This window comes from Vipera berus, assembly GCF_964194415.1.
Source record: "Vipera berus genome assembly, chromosome: 3".
Taxonomy (NCBI): domain Eukaryota; kingdom Metazoa; phylum Chordata; class Lepidosauria; order Squamata; family Viperidae; genus Vipera; species Vipera berus.
Genome location: NC_138204.1, coordinates 204,948,611 through 204,966,329, shown reverse-complemented (window position 1 = coordinate 204,966,329; position 17,719 = coordinate 204,948,611).

Below are 17,719 nucleotides of genomic sequence, written 5' to 3'. Positions count from 1 at the left end.
AGAGAAGCTTGCCATACAGCATCACTGTGTGCCAGGGCTCTCCAAACTTGGCAACTTTAAGACTTGTGGACTTCCAGAATTCTGGCTGAGGAATTCTGGGAGTTGAAGTCCACAAGTCATAAAAGGGCCAAGTTTGAAGACCCTTACTCTAGAGATATGTGCTGTATGCAACAAGAGCTCTCTCAGTTCTTGGAACTCCTTGATGGAGGTTTATGTTTTTAGCCTGGATATTCTGCTAATTGGATGGAGGGAATAGTTTATGTACACATACACAAACTTTGGTTTTCCTTCTGCTGAGCTAAGTTTTAAGTGCAGTAGAAAGACAAATAGTATCTCATGATTTCATAGCATGGGGTAGACCTTAAGACTGCTGCTCTCATAAAAGAATGGGTATCTACTGCCTAAATCCCATGGGAGTTGACCATCTTGAGATAGTTTGATTGCAATGCTTGGACGTGCCATTTACAATTCATCTTTGAGCTCTCATTTGAGCTCTTCGTCCCCAAATTGGAATAGTAGAGCTGATAATTACATACTTTTGATTATGAAAACTTCTTATACTTGGATAATTCTCATGGATTCTTGCAAAGAATCCCAAAAGGCGACAATCATTTGGCAAAGACAAATGCCAGGAAGACATTGCTGCTTTCACAGAATCAAGAGTATCCAGACATTCATGGGAAAATTCTGTTAATTTCCCAGAAGGGCAGTTAATATTTCTGTGCTTTAACTTGGGAATAATAAACACTGCAATCATGTCACCGTCATGGGTCACTTGAACATATGTAAGTCAGGGCAAATATCTTCCCTAACTTGCCCCTTTTCAGACACTTCGGGCTACAAATCTCCACCAGTCTTAGCATCACCAAGGATTGAGATGATGGAGCAGTAACCCTAAACCTTACATAGGTTGAAGAGGAATGATTGAAGAGCCTAAGTCAGACATGTCAAACACAAGGCCCGGGGGCCAGATCCGGCCCGCGAAGTGGTTTCATGTGGCCCCCGAAGCCATACAGGAAACAGTGAGGGAACGGTCCCCGCTGCCTTGGCCCTGGCCCAGAGACCCTCCTTCTGCCAGGGCCCCCAGATCTGTCCCACTCCTGTCCAGGCCCCCGTAGGCACCCTTGATGCCAATGATGTAGAGCTGGCCATGCCCCCCCAGTAGGCCATACACACTCCAGCTGTGCCCACCCAGTAGGCCGCGCCCACCCTGGCCATATCCACCTCCCCCTCCCCGAGGGCAACCACTGCTGATGTGGCCCTCAATGAAATTGAGTTTGACACCCCTGGCCTAAGTAGTTTACAGATAGTTCTCGTAACCATTCATTTATTGGCTATTCAAAGTGACAGTGGCACTGAAGACTTGCAACCAATCCTTGCACTTGTGATGGTCGTAGAGTCCTAGTCATGTGATCAGAATTTGAGTGCTTGGCAATCGGCATGCATTTTTGATGGTTGCAAAATTCCAGGATCCTGTGACTGTCGGTTTGGAACAACGGTTAAGGTACCAGGCTGGAAAGCGGGAGACACGAGTTCAAGTCGCACCTTAGCCGTGAATACCAGCTTGGTGACTTTGGGCCAGTCACCCTCTCTCAGCACAATTTGCATTACAGGGTTGTTGTGGAGAAAATAGGAAGAAGGTGTGTTTGCTGCCTTGATTATTGTTCTGAAAATAAAGGTGGAGCTGTATGCCAAATAAATAAAGGTGGGATAGAATAAATAAATAAACGTTCCCAGGGGGCTTCTGACAAAGTCAAGGGGTAAAGCTGGATTTGTTTAATGATTCACTGAACAACTTCCGGTAAAAAAAAAAGGTTGTTAAATCAGGTGCAACACATTTAACAATTGCCTTGCTTAACAATGGAAATTTTAGCCCCAATTGTGGTTGTAAGTAGAGAACATATATGTGTATCTCAGTTAAGCTAGGTGTAGTGGATTTGAAACTAAAGGTTTAAATCCCCATTTGCGGATGTCTTGCTTGTGGTTATGTGAGAATAGATGTGAGGTTAAATGATGGTCTAATAACTTGCAAGCTGAGTTTAAGCAAGCCACTTTCCATTCAGCCTTCACCTTGATCTGGAACACAGGAATTACTATAATGGCCTTCCTTACACGATTGCAAAAACTATAATGTAAATGCACACTCGACATATTATACATTCTGTTACAAAAAATGGAATCTTGTATATTAGCATTCTACTAATTGAGAGATACAAATCGATATGATAAATGTTTGATACTATCAATCAAATCTTTATTACAGTCGCCCACCAGCATAATTACTACATTTATTATACCCCAATTTTACATGAGCCTTTCTAGGTTTGTCAGCCCTATTGTTCCTAAGGGGTGGAGCAAGGCTGCAGCATTAACCTATTTCTAATTTTCTAAACCTAGAATAAGAATCAAGAAATAAGCTTGTCAGCTATTGCTGATCTGCAGTTCCTTGAAGTCCTAGTCTGCACAGCTAATGCTGAAAATTCTTCAGCAACAGTTGGAAAGCCACAAAATCATCCATATCGAGGTGTTGCTCAAGTGAGCTGTGGGATTTATTTGGTTTTTTTAAAAAAAATGCAATTATTTTTGCAGTTTTAATTTTTAAAAAAGGACTTATTTCTCATCATCTCAAAAAAGCAGTGTGACCGAGGTTCACAGAGACTAAAGTCTAACAAAACTGGTACACGTTTTGTTGGAAAAGATTGCGATATATGGGTCTGTTTGGGCTTTTGACTTTAAATTATCAAGTTGAGATTGACCTCACTTTTCTCTCCTTTTCACATGGCTTTACGTAGCATTTAAAAAAATGACTCATTGATGGTTTGAAAATTTACATTTTCATGTAGGCCAAAGGTAAACTCAACTTTTTCAGAATAGTTTATAAAAGGGTTGTGTTTCAGCAATTGATTTTCTTTTCTTAAAAAAAATAGCTGGCTTAAAGGAATAAGTGGTAAAGCTGTTGGTGAAGACAATGTCTTTGTGCCATTTAATAATAACAGAATGACACGGTTGGAAGGGACCTTTGAGATCTTCTAGTCCAATTCTCTGCTCAAGCATGGAGAACCTATACCACTTCAGATAAATGGAACATAGAACATAGAATAACACAGTTGGAAGGGACCTCAAAGGTCTTCTAGTCCAACCCCCTGCTCCAGCAGATCCTATACCATTTCAGACAAATGGTTGTCCAGTCTCTTTGAAAGCCTCCAGTGATGGAGCACCCACAACTTCTTAAGGCAAGCTATTCAATTGGTTGATTGCTTACAAATGGCTTTGTAAGTGATGGAGTACTCACAACTTTTGGAGGCAAGCTGTTCCATTGATTAATTGTTCTCACTGTCTGGCAGTTTCTCCTAGGTTGGATTTCTCCTGGATAAATTTCCATCCATTATTTCTTGTCCTGCCTTCAGGTGCTTTGGGGAATAGCTTGACTCACTCTTCTTTGTGGCAGCCCCTGAGATATTACAAGACTGCTATCATGTCACCCCTAGTCCTTCTCTTTCTTAGACTAGACATTCCCAGTTCCTTCATATGTCTTAGTCTCCACTGTCCTAATTATACTCTTAAGCAGGGCTTTTTTTTGTCATAGAATGCCCAGAATGGAGTTCCGACACCTTTTTTGGATGGAACCTTGTAGGGTAGGCAAGATGGGTTGTATGACATGTGAGTTCCGGTACCTTTTTTTTTTTTTTACAAAAAAGCACTGCTCTTAAACTGGTCGTGCTTTCCATTTGACTCCCAAGATATTGTACATTATTATGTTGCAAAGAGTGGTTGTATTTTTTGAGTAGATGGGCAGCTAGACAGTAGATAGAAAAGTTCAAAAGGTAGCCAGATGAAGGTCCTTAGGTGTAAGGAATATCTTCAGGAGAAAGCAAGACTGGAAGAGTGAGGGGGTAGGCAGATGAGTTTTGAATTTTTCAATATTGGTATATTTTCATGCGCTTCGTACTTAATCATACAAACTCTTCCTTATACTCTACTTACTGTATATATATAAGGCTAGGTCCAGACATCAAATTAAGCCAAATTATGGGTTTGATATCTAGTGTATTGTCTAAACCAGGGGTGTCAAACTGCCGGCCCACAGGCCGGATGCGTCATGAGGAAACCGCCCCCACCCCATTGCCGGCAATGGGGAAAAAGCTCTGATATGTTGTGTGACATCACATGACGTTTCAAGTTTGACATGTCTGGTCTAAACCCAGCCATTGTGGTCAATAAACCACATTGTATGATGCAGCCTTGCTAATTATCTTAAGTCAACAAGCCAGGATTTACCATGATGTATAAATCCTGATTTTTGTTCACTAGCCAGTTTAATTCTTTGCAGGAATAAATTTACCCCTTGATTTGCTTTGAATATAGATTATCCCCAAGACAACATATGTACTCCAAAGAAACCCTTCAAAATACTAGTTTTCTGAATCCAGAAGGATTTACACTGGTAACCTGACCTTGACCAGGTAAACAGTCTTTCGATTATATAAATTATTCTGTTTTATTGTGGTTTTTCTTTTATTTTTTCCAACCTATGTGAACAGAGGAAAAAAGCACAGGTGAGATCTTTGCTGTTCTCATATCAACTGTAGGAGCAAATTGGATCATCTTTGCAGGGCGTTATAAATACATATTTATAGGTAGTCTTCTACATGCAATCATAATTGAACCTGGAATTATGGTTGTAAGTCATTATGGTGTTATGTCAAGGCATCGCTTGACTGGACCTGATTTTTTTGGCATTTTTTGCAGCAGTTGTTAAAGGAACACTCCAATCCTTAAGCAAACACTGCGATTATTAAGCGAATCCATTTTATCCAATGGACATTTTTGCTGGAAATTGGATGTAAACACTGGAAACTGGCAAAAAAGCTGCAAAGCACAGTCCTGTGATTGTGGGGCACTGCAAACAGCACATAGCTGAGCCCAAGTGCCAAGCACCCAAAATGTAGTCACATGCATTTTGAAGCAGGGTGCAGTTTCAAAATAGCTCTGGAGAGATCTGTTGTAACTTCAAATAATCATTAAGTGACTCATCGTAAGTCAAGGACTACTTGCACGCACATCACTGAGATGGTCACTCAACCCAGAAGCAACATGGCCAGGGTGACCTGGTAAAGTGCATGTGTCAGCGTTCATGTATAAAAAAGATGTACATCAGAAATCTTGTAACTCTAAACATGATCAAAGAGAGGTGGTGCTGTCTACCAAACTTAGCTTACCTCTGGCAAAGTGAAGTAGAGTCAGTGACCTAGATTATGGGTCTCCAACCTTGGCAACTTCATGGCTGGCTGGGGAATTCTGGGAGTTGAAGTCCACAAATCCTAAAGTTGCCAAGGCTGGAGACCCCTGATCTAGACAGAAGACCATCAGAAGACCATCAGAAGTCCTTCAGGCAAAAAAGCACCTTGGAAGAGGACAAAGATTTTTGCTTCACCCCAGACAACCATGGATGTATGCATGTTGTCGCCAGGAGCCTAATTCAAGATTTTACCTTTCGCAGTAAAATAATTATGATCATGCACACAATAAATAAATTGTTGTGCTTTGTCTTTTTGAATGTTCAAACCAGCACATCCTGGTCTCTTTTGCACAAGAGTTTTCCCGAGAGTGATAGAAAATTGTTTGTCTGCTGCTTTGTCACCTGTGTTCTCAGACAATTAACGATTTCTAACAGCAAGAGCCTTGTAACAAATTCAAACAGAGCAAATTAATGGGTGCAGTGCAGTCTGCTGTCCTGCTCTCCCATTCTGCTTACAATTCATTGTTTTAGTGCAAGGTCTGCCAATTTCCACCATGGAAATGTGTTGTTTTAATGTGTTTTAATCCATAGCCATCATCTTGCAAATGAACACTGCAAGGTAACACCTGCAAAACTTTATAATATTATTTGAGAAGTTCCTATGATGTTGCTTACAGTCTGTATTAGCAGTAGCTATGAACTTTTTGTGATGGTGATGGTTCTCTTCACTCCATTAGTCAAGAGCCCCTCTGTAAATTAAGTGTTTGACAGAATAATAGAGTTGGAAGGGACCTTGGAGGTCTTCTAGTCCAACCCCCTGTTCAGGCAGGAAACCCCATACTATTCCAGCCAAATGGCTGTCCACTCTCTTCTTAAAAGCCTCCAGGGTTGGAGCAACCACAACTTTTGGAGGCAACCCATTCCACTGATTAATTATTCTAACTCTCAAGAAATTCCTCCTTAGTTCTAGGTTGCTTCTCTCCTTGATTAGTTTCCATCTGTTGCTTCTTGTGATGCCCAGAGAAGTTTATCGGTCCTAGTTGAAACCACTACCAGAGTTCTCAAGGGCATTTTGGCTTCTTCCATTGCTTCAGATGTCTCAGGGACCTGATGTGTAAATTCTGAGTAAGACTTCCCTTTCTTCTGGATTATAGGTAACCCTCAACTTAAAATAGCTCATTTAGTAACCATTTGAACTTAATGGCACTGGAAAAAAAGTGACATGACTATTTATCATGCTTAGAACTGTTCCAGCGTCTCCATGGTCACGTGATCAAAATTTAGCCCCTTGGCAACTGACTCATGTTTATGAAGGTTGCATCTTCCCAGGGTCCTGTGATCATATTTTATGACCTCCTGACAAGCAAAATCCATGGAGAAGCTAGATTCACCTAACAACCGTGTTACTAACTTACCAGCTGCAGTGATTCACTTAACAACTGTGGCAAGAAAGGTTGTAACATGAGGGAAAACTCACTCCACAAATGATTCGCTTTGCAAAAGAAAATTTTGGGCTCAATTGTGGTCGTAAAGTTGAGGACTACCTGTATAATGTGGATGTCATTGGAAAATCCTGGCTGTTTATCCATTCTTTCTGGACATGACTTGCTGCCTAAATATTGATCCAGGATTAGTGATGACTAAATAGAGATAATTCTGAATTTAGGAGTTGTAGAGGGGTCTGTACGTCTAAGTGTACTGAGTGAAGAATCCATCTTTGGCACTTATGGAACAAATTGTATCCTATTCCATACAGTTTCAAATCATCAACAAGTCATCTTTCCACCGTAGGTTATGAACCATCAGTTCTTTCCAAGGGGGGAAATTTTACGTTTCCTGACCGTATCACTTCCTTCAAACTGAAGGGTATGTCTTAGTTATTAAAAAATAAAAGATTTATGGTGTCTTCTATGTGTCTGCTCTCTGAGGCTTTCTTCTCTTATGGAAGCAGCAGTACGTACGTCTGTGTCAAGGAGGGTGTGTTATCACGACAGCTCAACAGCTGCAGTCTGCAATATGGAAAGCTGGGAGGGCCAACTTACGTTTTAAAATACCAGACATATTTTATGGCACAGTTCAACCAATCCCAGTTCAAAGTTTATAGATAAATAACTTTATTTCATATAATAAAAGGAACCCACAATAAAAGTAAAGGAGAAGTGCTCAATACAAAATAAGTCTCTATGTTATTTCAAATTAAAACAACACCTATGAAAGAAAGGAAGGGACGCGGTGGCTCAGTGGGTTAAGACGCTGAGCTTGTCGATCAGAAGGTCGGCAGTTTGGCGGGTCGAATCCCGAGTGCCGCGTAACAGAGTGAGCGCCTGTTACTCGTCCCAGCTTCTGCCAACCTAGCAGTTCGAAAGCACGTAAAAATGCAAGTAGAAAAATAGGGACCGCTCCGGCGGGAAGGTAACAGCGTTCCGTGCGCCTTTGGCGTCTAGTCATGCCGGCCACATGACCACGGAGACGTCCTCGGACAAGCGCTGGCTCTTCGGCTTTGAAACGGAGATGAGCACCGGCCCCTAGAGTCGGAAACGACTAGCACGCATGTGCGGGGGAACCTTTTACTATGAAAGAAAATTACTGGGCATTTTATTTCACAAAGCATATTATCAAGAATTTATTCGTATTAAATCCCAAAAGTGCTTTTCCAAAAGTCCAAATTGGACTTTCTTGGTTGTTGTTTTTTCTTAAAAACATTTCATTTCTTATCCAAGAAGCTTCTTCAGTTCTTGGATGAGAAGCGAAAAGTTTTTAAGGACAAAAACCAAGAAAGTCCAGTTGCCTTTTGGGGAAAAAAAACACCTTTGGGACAACCATGACCTGGATGATTGAGAGTCAGAATAAAGCTGGAAGGGACCTTGGAGGTCTTCTAGTCCAACCCTCTGCTCAAGCAGGAGAACCTATACCGCCTCAGACAGGTGGTTGTCCAGTCTCTTCTTAAAAGCCTCCAGTGATGAAGAACCCACAATGTCTGAAGGCAAGCCATTCCACTGGTTAATTGTCCTCACTGTTAGGAAGTTTCTCCTTAATTCCAGGTGGCTTCTCTCCTTGATTAGTTTCCACCCACTGTTTCTTGTCTTGACTTTTGGTCCTTTGGAAAATAAATTGACCCCCTCCTCTTTGTGGCAGCATCTCAAATACTGGAATATTTCTATCATGTCCATAGACATGTTCATATTAGGGCCTCCTATAAAAGTACAAAACAATTGTTTTAAACAAAACAAAACATTGAAAAGAATGTGTGTTTTTCCCCTCTTTAAATCATAAAATCTCCAGTAGCCCTCTTTTGCTGGAATAGTGCAGAGGGTGCTCTTGGGACAATCACATTTCGTAACTCTGCAGCAAACACACACACACACAAACACACACACTTAAAATATAGGAAGCAAAAGAAACTTGCAGTAGTTTTTAAAAGCCAACGTCCAAGCTCTCAACAGATGGAGGGGGGGGGGAAGGAATACAATCAACGCTACCCCTTTTTCCTTAAAAAAAATGTTTTCTTTACCTGCACGTCAGAACTTTAGCATTCCATTCTTCCCAACCCAGTGTTATCCCCATGGCAACTGCTTTGTAGTGATGATGACTACAAAACAAAAGTAATGTATTTTTTTTAAAAAAATATATATGAGAAAGAGTGCTTTTTTCTCTTTAAATCATAAAATTTCCAGTAATCCTCTTTTGGTTGAGTGGTGTACATGCATCTCTATGCCTTCTTTCTCCTCCATTCTTCATTCAGTGTGAAAACTGGGTCAAGTATGTCATTTACCCATTATGACATACCAAAGCATCTACTTGATAGATGGGCAGCTGCATGTGGATTCCTAGTATAATTATTTGATTTACAGCCCACCTTTATTTTCTATATCTCAAAATAGCATACCTGAAGCTCTTGCCTCTTACTTTCTCCGTAACCATCCTCCTGGTGGCGCAGTGGTTAAAGTGCGGTAGTATTGCATGCAAAAAGCCCTGATGGTGTAGTAGTTGAACTGCAGTATTGCAGGCAAACTCTGCCCACAGCCTGGAGTTCAATCCTGAGGGGACTCAAGGTTGACCCAGCCTTCCATTTTTCCGAGGTTGGTAAAATGAGGACCCAGATTGTTGGGGGCAAGATGCTGACTTTCTAAACCTCTTAAGAGAGGGTTGTGAACCATAATGGGGCAATAAATAAGCCTCAAATGCTAAATGCTATGCTATCTTATTTGGTAGGATATGCAATGCTATCCTATCTAACAAGAAAGAAGGATTGGGCGTAAGTCTCCCAGCTGATTTTCCTGCCTAAGGCAGGATTAGAACTTATCTTCTGATTTCTAATCCAGTCTCTTAACCATTACCCTAAAGATGGTTTTTAATGATGGCAGCTGGGGAGCAAGGCAAAGTCTACTGTTAGGCAGAGTTACTTGATCACCAATGGAAAATGCTAGAACAGGGGAAATGGGGACAGGGTGATGGAGGATATAGCTGTGGGCCCCACACCATCTCTGCTAAAAATTTGGGTGTTACTGTCTTGTTACCAATTGCCAATTTACAATTGTTTTCTCTTCTTGGAAAGGGGAAACCCCATCTCAGCTTTTGACCTAAGCGGAAGAATATCTTGAACTGATTTTGCTGGCAAGATAGTTGCTCTCTGCAATAAACCTCCTGCTTTGCCAGTTTCTTTCTTGTCATAGGAAATTGCCACTAACAGATGCCATTATTATTATAAGTAAAAATTATTATTGACTTATAAAACAAGAAAGAATAACAATCTAATAAGTAATCCAAGGCAACAAGCATACATAATACTCCTTTCTCCTCATATTTCCCCTTCCCTTCCAGCAACAACCCTGTGAGGTGGGTTGGACTGATGAAGAGCAATTGGTCCCAAATCACCCAGCTAGCTTTTGTGCCTAAGGCAGGACTAGAACTCACCGTCTCCTGTTTTCTAGCCTGATCAAACTGGCTTCCTTCAAGATCAAGCCTTTAAGCTCACCATTATTTATTTATTTATTTATTAGATTTATATACCGCCCTTCTCCCGTAGGACTCAGGGCGGTTCACAAGGTTTTTAAAAACAATACAACAAATTACAAAACTTAAAATCAATTAAAAAGATTATATTGACCTTGAAATAAAACCCCAATTAAAATACAATTAAAATCCCAATTAATATTCTCAGTCCAGGCCAGAAAGCTCGAAGAGCCAGGTCTTCAGGTCCCGGTGGAATGATCGAAGGTCAGGGGCAGTCCTAAGCTCTACAGACAGCTGGTTCCAAAAGGCAGGCGCACCCACAGAGAAGGCCCTCCCCCTGGGTATTGTCTGCCGGCAATCTTTTACCGGCGGTACCCTGAGAAGACCCTCCCTGTGGGAGCGCACAGGACGAAGGGAGCTTGATGCCGGCAGCAGGTGTTCCCTCAGATATCCCGGACACAAGCCATTTAGGGCTTTATAGGTCATCACCAGCACCTTGAATCTCACCCGGAGGGCAACCGGAAGCCAATGCAGCTCACGGAGCAGAGGTGTTACATGGGAGTATCGGGAAACCCCCATCACAACCCACGCGGCTGCATTCTGCACCAGCTGAAGCCTCCGAGTGGTCCCCAAGGGCAGCCCCATGTAGAGAGCGTTATCATTGAGAAGGATGGGCTGGGCTCCTAACCAAATAAAGGATGTTATTAAAGGCAAGCCTTACACGGTAGCTTTAAACTGATGATCTTGTCGAGAGAAATGTATAGTTTTTGAAAAATCAGATTGCTTTCGTGGGAAAGGGAAAAAAAAGAATTAACCTTGCTTCCTTTTCCTTCCAGTGATCATGATTTTTTTTTTAAAAAATGCAAGTAGATAAATGTTTCTAGTCTGCCTCCCTTCCCCCACCATCCGTATTAAACTTACTGTCTGGTACTAATTAAAAAGGGAATAGTATGAAGACCGGTGAACCAAGTACTTTTAGCATCTCTTGTAACTGAGCCTCATTCCTCACTGTCTTCTGGATAGAGTGTAGAACAGGAAAAGACAATATCTGTATATGTCCTGCCCAGTCCCCTTGAAATTAATGGAAACTTACTCTGCTCAGTTGTTTTTTTTTCAAAACTCTAATTTGTTTTTATGAGAGAGGGCTAGGAAAAAGATTACAACACTCTTGAGAAAAGTTGAAAAGAGATGAAGTATTGGATCTGGTTTTCTTATCCCTTAAACTAGCAGCTTTTACTTATTTATTTTTACACCTTTATTGTTTTTTTATAAATAACTCAAAGCAGTGAACGTACCTGGTGCTCTTTTCTTCTTCTCTTTTTCTCACAATAACAACCCTATAAGGTGGGCTGGGCCGAGAGAGAATAACTAGTTCAGGAATAGGCAACCTTGGCTCTTGTATGACTCGTGGACTTCAACTCCCAGAATTCCTGAGCCAGCATGGCTCAGCTTGGAAAACTCTCCCTTTTCCCTCAGCGTGGCTGGCTTAGGAATTCTGGGAGTTGAAGTCCACGAGTCATAAAGCGGCCTAGGCCTAGGCCAGGGGTAGGCAACCTTGGCTCTTTTATGACTCGTGGACTTCAACTCCCAGAATTCCTGAGCCAGCATGGCTCAGCTTGGAAACCTCTCCCTTTTCCCTCAGCGCGGCTGGCTCAGGAATTCTGGGAGTTGAAGTCCACAAGTCATAAAAGAGCCAAGGTTGCCCACCCCTGAACTAGTCCCAAATCACCTAAGGTGGGGCAAGAACTCTGTCTCTCAGTATGCTGGTGATTGGACCAAAAGTTACCAGCTGGCTTTCCTGCCTAAGGCAGCACTAGAACTCACAGTCTCCTGGTGATTGGGCCATAGTCACCCAGCCCGCTTTCATGCCTAAGGTTAGACTAGTACTCACACTCTCCTGGTCACTGAGCTATAGCAGAGGTCCCCAACCTTTTGGGCACCAGGGACCGGTTCTGTGGAGAAAGGTTTTTCCACGGACCAGAGAGGGCGTGGTTTTGTGTTCTGCCTGTATCCCACGGATGGGCTTTGCTCATTTGTGCAGACTGGTTGCTGCCATGCTGCGGCCCAGTACCGGTCCACAAACTGGGGATTGGGGACCCCTGAGCTATAGTCACCCAGGCAGCTTTCATGCCTAAGGCAGCACTAGAACTTCCAGGCTCCTGGTTTCTAGCCTGATACCTTAACCACAACCACTATTGTTTTGATTGAGCTTTTAGCTCTCAAGCTTCTCAGAAGCGGTATGCAGGTAGTGGCTTTAAAATGACAGCACAACTTAACTAAATAGTGTATTCTTCTGAATGATGGCAACAACAGCAGGAGCAACAACCGCAATAATAACGATGTAAGTAAATTGCAGAAAATATGTACAGGTTCCAGAAGTTAACATTTCCTAATCTAGAATCTGAAATGTCCAAATCAAGTTTTCCTTTTGTATCAATCAACTCCTTTCTTCTATAGAAGCAATTGGAGTCTGAAGACCCAGTTCTTCCATGAAATGTTGGATTATTTTGTCATGTCCTCAGCCATTTCCCCAGGATTGTATTCAAAATTCCAGATATGAATCGTATCTGGATGGACTCCATTATGCTGTGAAAGGCTGTAGAGACAGATAAGTCAAAATCCGGTAGGTGGTTTTGTATGGAAAGCATGCTAATGCTGACCAGGCAACCTTATCTTTCTCTGTCAATCCTGGAAGAATGAAGAAGATCAAAGCTGCTTATAAGTCTGGCTTTCTTGGTTTCAGGTAAACAAGTGATTAAGTCTTTGTTTGCAACAGCAATCACCCATTTCTCTTGAACTTTTTAGCTATCAGGGTTTGCAAAACTTAAGTTCAAAGAACTTGAGACATTTCTGACATAACCAAGACATCAAATCACATCCTACTGGTTCATGAAATTTACTCAGGAAGTAAAGCTAAATTGCAGGTATTGGATTAGTTGAGATAACAGGAAGAGGACAGTTCAACCCTGAGCTACAAATATTCGCTTCTAGAGGAAGAGGATTTCACTCACTTCTGCAAAGTAGCAATCTGTGTTCCCCTCTCTGCTTTTCATCTTAAAAGAGTCATTCATGTAATTTGCCATTTATCTGAATGCCATCTTTTCTACTTGGAATTACTGCGGGAATGAATTCAAGCCATTCTAAAGAAAGCTTTCAGATTAACAGCAACCAAAGAATTTCAGTCTTTTTGACAAGATAAGCCAAATCTTAGTTGAACAGCTCTTTAAGACTGGCAGCAAATTCCATCAAAAACATAATTTTGTGTCTTGCTTTAGACCAATATTTTTGGACGATGGCAACTGTAAGACATCTGGAACTCAGCTCCCAGAATTCCCCAGCCAGCTAATGAGGTCCACACAACTTGAAGTTGCCAAGGTTGAGAAACGCTGGTCTAGTTATAAGCACAAAAGAAACTAGGGGAACATCATTACTTTTAATTACACTTTTAACATTAAATTAAAGAAAGCCTGCCACTCAGCTCTGCAGTAGCTCCTGAAATCCATCCACTGCAATGCTCTTATTCTGAATTAGTATTTGACTCACTGACTGACTTCTCAACCAAGAAAAACTCCAGGGGTCTTCTTAATTTTAATTTAAATCTTAATGTTTCCTTGGACCTCAGAAGGTGGTTTGACAGTTGTCGGGCCTTCGGGCAACTTCCTGAAGTGAAAATGATTTTTTTTCCCCCAACCACAAATCTCATAGCCTTCTCTTTCAAAGTATTGTGAAGATGAAAAGGAGGATTGGAAAAAAAAGTTCAGGAAATGAAGTTAATTTTTCAATTGATATCTAATATACTTAGTCAGAAGAATCTACAGAGTGGGGCATAAAAGGCCAGACGATAGCTGAATCCATGTATTGTAGTATATAAAAAAGGCCTTCAATTATTTGCTTATTCCCTTCATTTTAACATTTTGACTCATCCTACGAATGTCCAGATGTTTTATCTTATCTTATCTTATCTTATCTTATCTTATCTTATCTTATCTTATCTTATCTTATCTTATCTTATCTTATCTTATCTTATCTTATCTTATCTTATCTTATCTTATCTTATCTTATCTTACCTTACCTTACCTTACCTTACCTTACCTTACCTTACCTTACCTCCCTTCTTTCCTCCATCCATGCATCCATCCATCTTCACTTTGAGAGCAGGCAACTAAATTTCATTTTTGATGTGTGCCATTGTGCCTACAGTAAAAAAATGACAATAAATCTTGTCTTGTCTTCTCTTGTCTTGTCCTGTCCTGTCCTGTCCTGTCCTGTCTTATCTTATCTTATCTGGCCTTGCCTCACCTCGCCTCGCCTCATCTCATCTTTCCTATCTTATCCTACCCTACCCTACCCTACCTTACCTAGTGTGTGCTAGTCGTTTCCAACTCTAGGGGCCGGTGCTCATCTCTGTTTCAAAGCCGAAGAACCAGTGCTTGTCCGAGGACGTTTCCGTGGTCATGTGGCCAGCATGACTAGACACCAAAGGGGCACGGAATGCTGTTACCTTCCCACTGTAGAGGTCCCTATTTTTCTACTTGCATTTTTACGTGCTTTCGAACTGCTAGGTTGGCAGAAGCTGGGACGAGTAACAGGTGCTCACTCTGTTACGCAGCACTCGGGATTCGACCCACCAAACTGCCGACCTTCTGATCGACAAGCTCAGCGTCCTAACCCACTGAGCCACCGCATCTTATTCTATATCTCATCTTATTTAGAAAATTTATATAGCTGCCTACTTACAGCAACTCTAGGCAGCTTACAAGCAATAAAAACACAGTATAGAAAATAATAAAAAAATAAATAAAAAAAACCAATACCTCCCACCCATCCAGCTAAGGCTCCAACACAAAGTCAAATGAGCCATTTGATGGGATCCATCCCACTCTGTGTTCCTCAGGCCTGCTGGCAAAACCAAGTCTTCAGGGTCTTAACAAAAGAGTGTCAAAGTAGGGGCCAATCTAATTTCTGAAGAGATGATATTCCAAAGGGAGGGAGCCACCACAGAGAAGGCCCTTCTCCGTGATATACCTCCTTAGGTGATGGGATCCACAACATTCCTTGCCTCCCTGCTCTGGATGTGACCAGCAAGAGACAATCCCTCAGATAACCTGGTCCCAAGCCATCAAGGGCTTTAAAGGTGACAACCAGCACTTTGAATTGCACCCGGAAGCAAATTGGCAACCAATACAGCTCCCCCAGGAGAGGTGTTACATATGCACACCGAGGTCTGCACAAAACCATGCAGACTGCTGCATTTTGAAGCAACTGGAGCTTCCAGATTGCATGGCAATAATCAAGATGGGAAGTGACTAAGGGATGAGTACCCATGAGTAGGGATTGTTGGTCCAGGAAAGGGTGTAACTGGTGCACAACCTGCAGTTGGGTAAAAGCCCTCCTCCTGGCCACAATTGCCAGAAGGGCCTTTGTCTTTGGTATGCATTCCAAATGAGATCTTCTAGGCTTTTTTTTTTTTTACCATTCTCTACTGTAATTACCAGATTTGGTGGGAAAGATCCTCTCTTTACTGTTAAGAAAAACAGTGGATTGTTTACCTAACTCAGTGATGGCGAACCTTTTAGAGACCAAGTGCCCAAACTGCAACCCAAAACCCACATGTATCATCGGGTGCCGGGTGGGCGTGGCCCTTTGGGTGGGTGTGGCCAATTTTGTGGGCACGGCCCATTGGGTGGGCGTGGCTACAGTGGTAATGGCAGACCGGGTGGGACTAAAAAGTTCAAGCAATCAATTCCAACTTTGCGAGAACTTTTTTTTCCCCACGAGAAGTTGAAATTGATTGATTGATTGAACCTTTTTTTTGCACACGGAGGCAGAGGCCTAAAGCAAAAAGGTTTTATAAAACCCAGCTGATGGCCTAGGACTGGGGCGATGGCACACGTGCCCACAGAGAGGGCTCTGAGTGCCACCTATGGCACCCGTGCCATAGGTTCGCCACCACAGACCTAACTGGATCCTTTTCAGTCTGAGGACAAACCATATAATGACACTGTTTTTCAGTCTCATTGAACTAATATTTACAGAATTTGTTACACAGAACCCATATAATGACTGGTCCATAAAACAAATCTGAATTCTAGTCTCTGATGCACCCCCCCCCCCCAAATTCTATAAGAAAGGGTATTTGAAATTTCTGATGGACTTTATCAAAGTGTTGCAGATTTAGGAGTCTTGGAACATTTTTTTTACTCAAAGTTCACTTTTATTGTTGTTTTGGTAATGAAGATGTAAGCATTTTGTCTTTAGCCATCCGATTTTCTTTAACACGGCTCTAATATCTCTTATAACAGATTGATGTTCACACACTGTTTGAGGGCACACTTACACAATATTTGAGGGTGATTAAGTCTTCATAAGAACATTTAACAGCAGGCAGGATTAGCTTCAGTTTAATTAATGTTTTCCTCTCTCTTGTTAAAGCACAGCTTCTATAGTTAAATCACCTTTAACCTCATATGGATTAAAATGAAAAAAAAGATCTTATGTAAACTCTTAGATTTGTAACAGTTTTGTATGCATACATGAATATCAGAAACGTTAAGTAACTTCATTACTTAAGGATTAATTAATCCTATTTTATCCTGTTTCTAGAAGGCAGAACAGTTTACACATAAATATTCCAAGAAATTCCCCATTACCTATCTCCTAGGTAGGACTTGATAGATTTAGGTTCAGTAGCTGTACTGAATCACAGATCTTCTTCAGATCCCTTTCTCAGTCTAACAGATCATGCATTACAATTCTTGGTGTTTCCTTGTGGAGACCCAGAGTTATTCTTCACCCTTTGTCTTAATAATTCTGAGCAACCCTTGACTTTTCTTTGATATTCAAGTTTGAATTAATTAAACTGGATGTCATGGCTCCTAATATCACAGAAAATTTGATGGCTTCCTGGAGCAACAGGAACTGTTAGAGAAGTTTCATAAATAGGCAAAATGAAAAAGATACGTCAAACTCTGGCTGTTGTATTATTAATAAAACTGTAGGTTTTTTAAAAAAATAATTGATTGAAGGAACGAAGCAACCTTTTTACGTAAAATACTTCTAAGATAGCTTAGAAACCCTGGCTTAGATCATCATTACTGGTTAATTGCCCAAATCTGTAAGAACTTTGGAATACTAAATTTATTTATTTTATTTATTATTTATTATTTAAATTTATATACCGCCCTATTCCCGTAGGACTCAGGGCGGTTTACAGGGAAAATTAGAAAACATAGCATACAAAAATTAAAATCAGTTAAAAACTATTAATTAAATTCCAGTCCCTGAAATTAAAACTAAAACCCAATTAAATTAAATTAAATTAAAACCCCTCAGTCTGGGCCAAACAGCTCGAAGAGCCAAGTTTTCAAGTCCCGGCGAAATGAGCGAAGGTCGGGGGCAGTCCTGAGTTCCGTGGGAAGTTGGTTCCATAGGGCCAGCGCGCCCACAGAGAACGCCCTTCCCCTGGGAATAACCCGCCGGCATTCCTTAACTGGCGGTACCCTGAAAAGGCCCTCCCTGTGGGAGCGC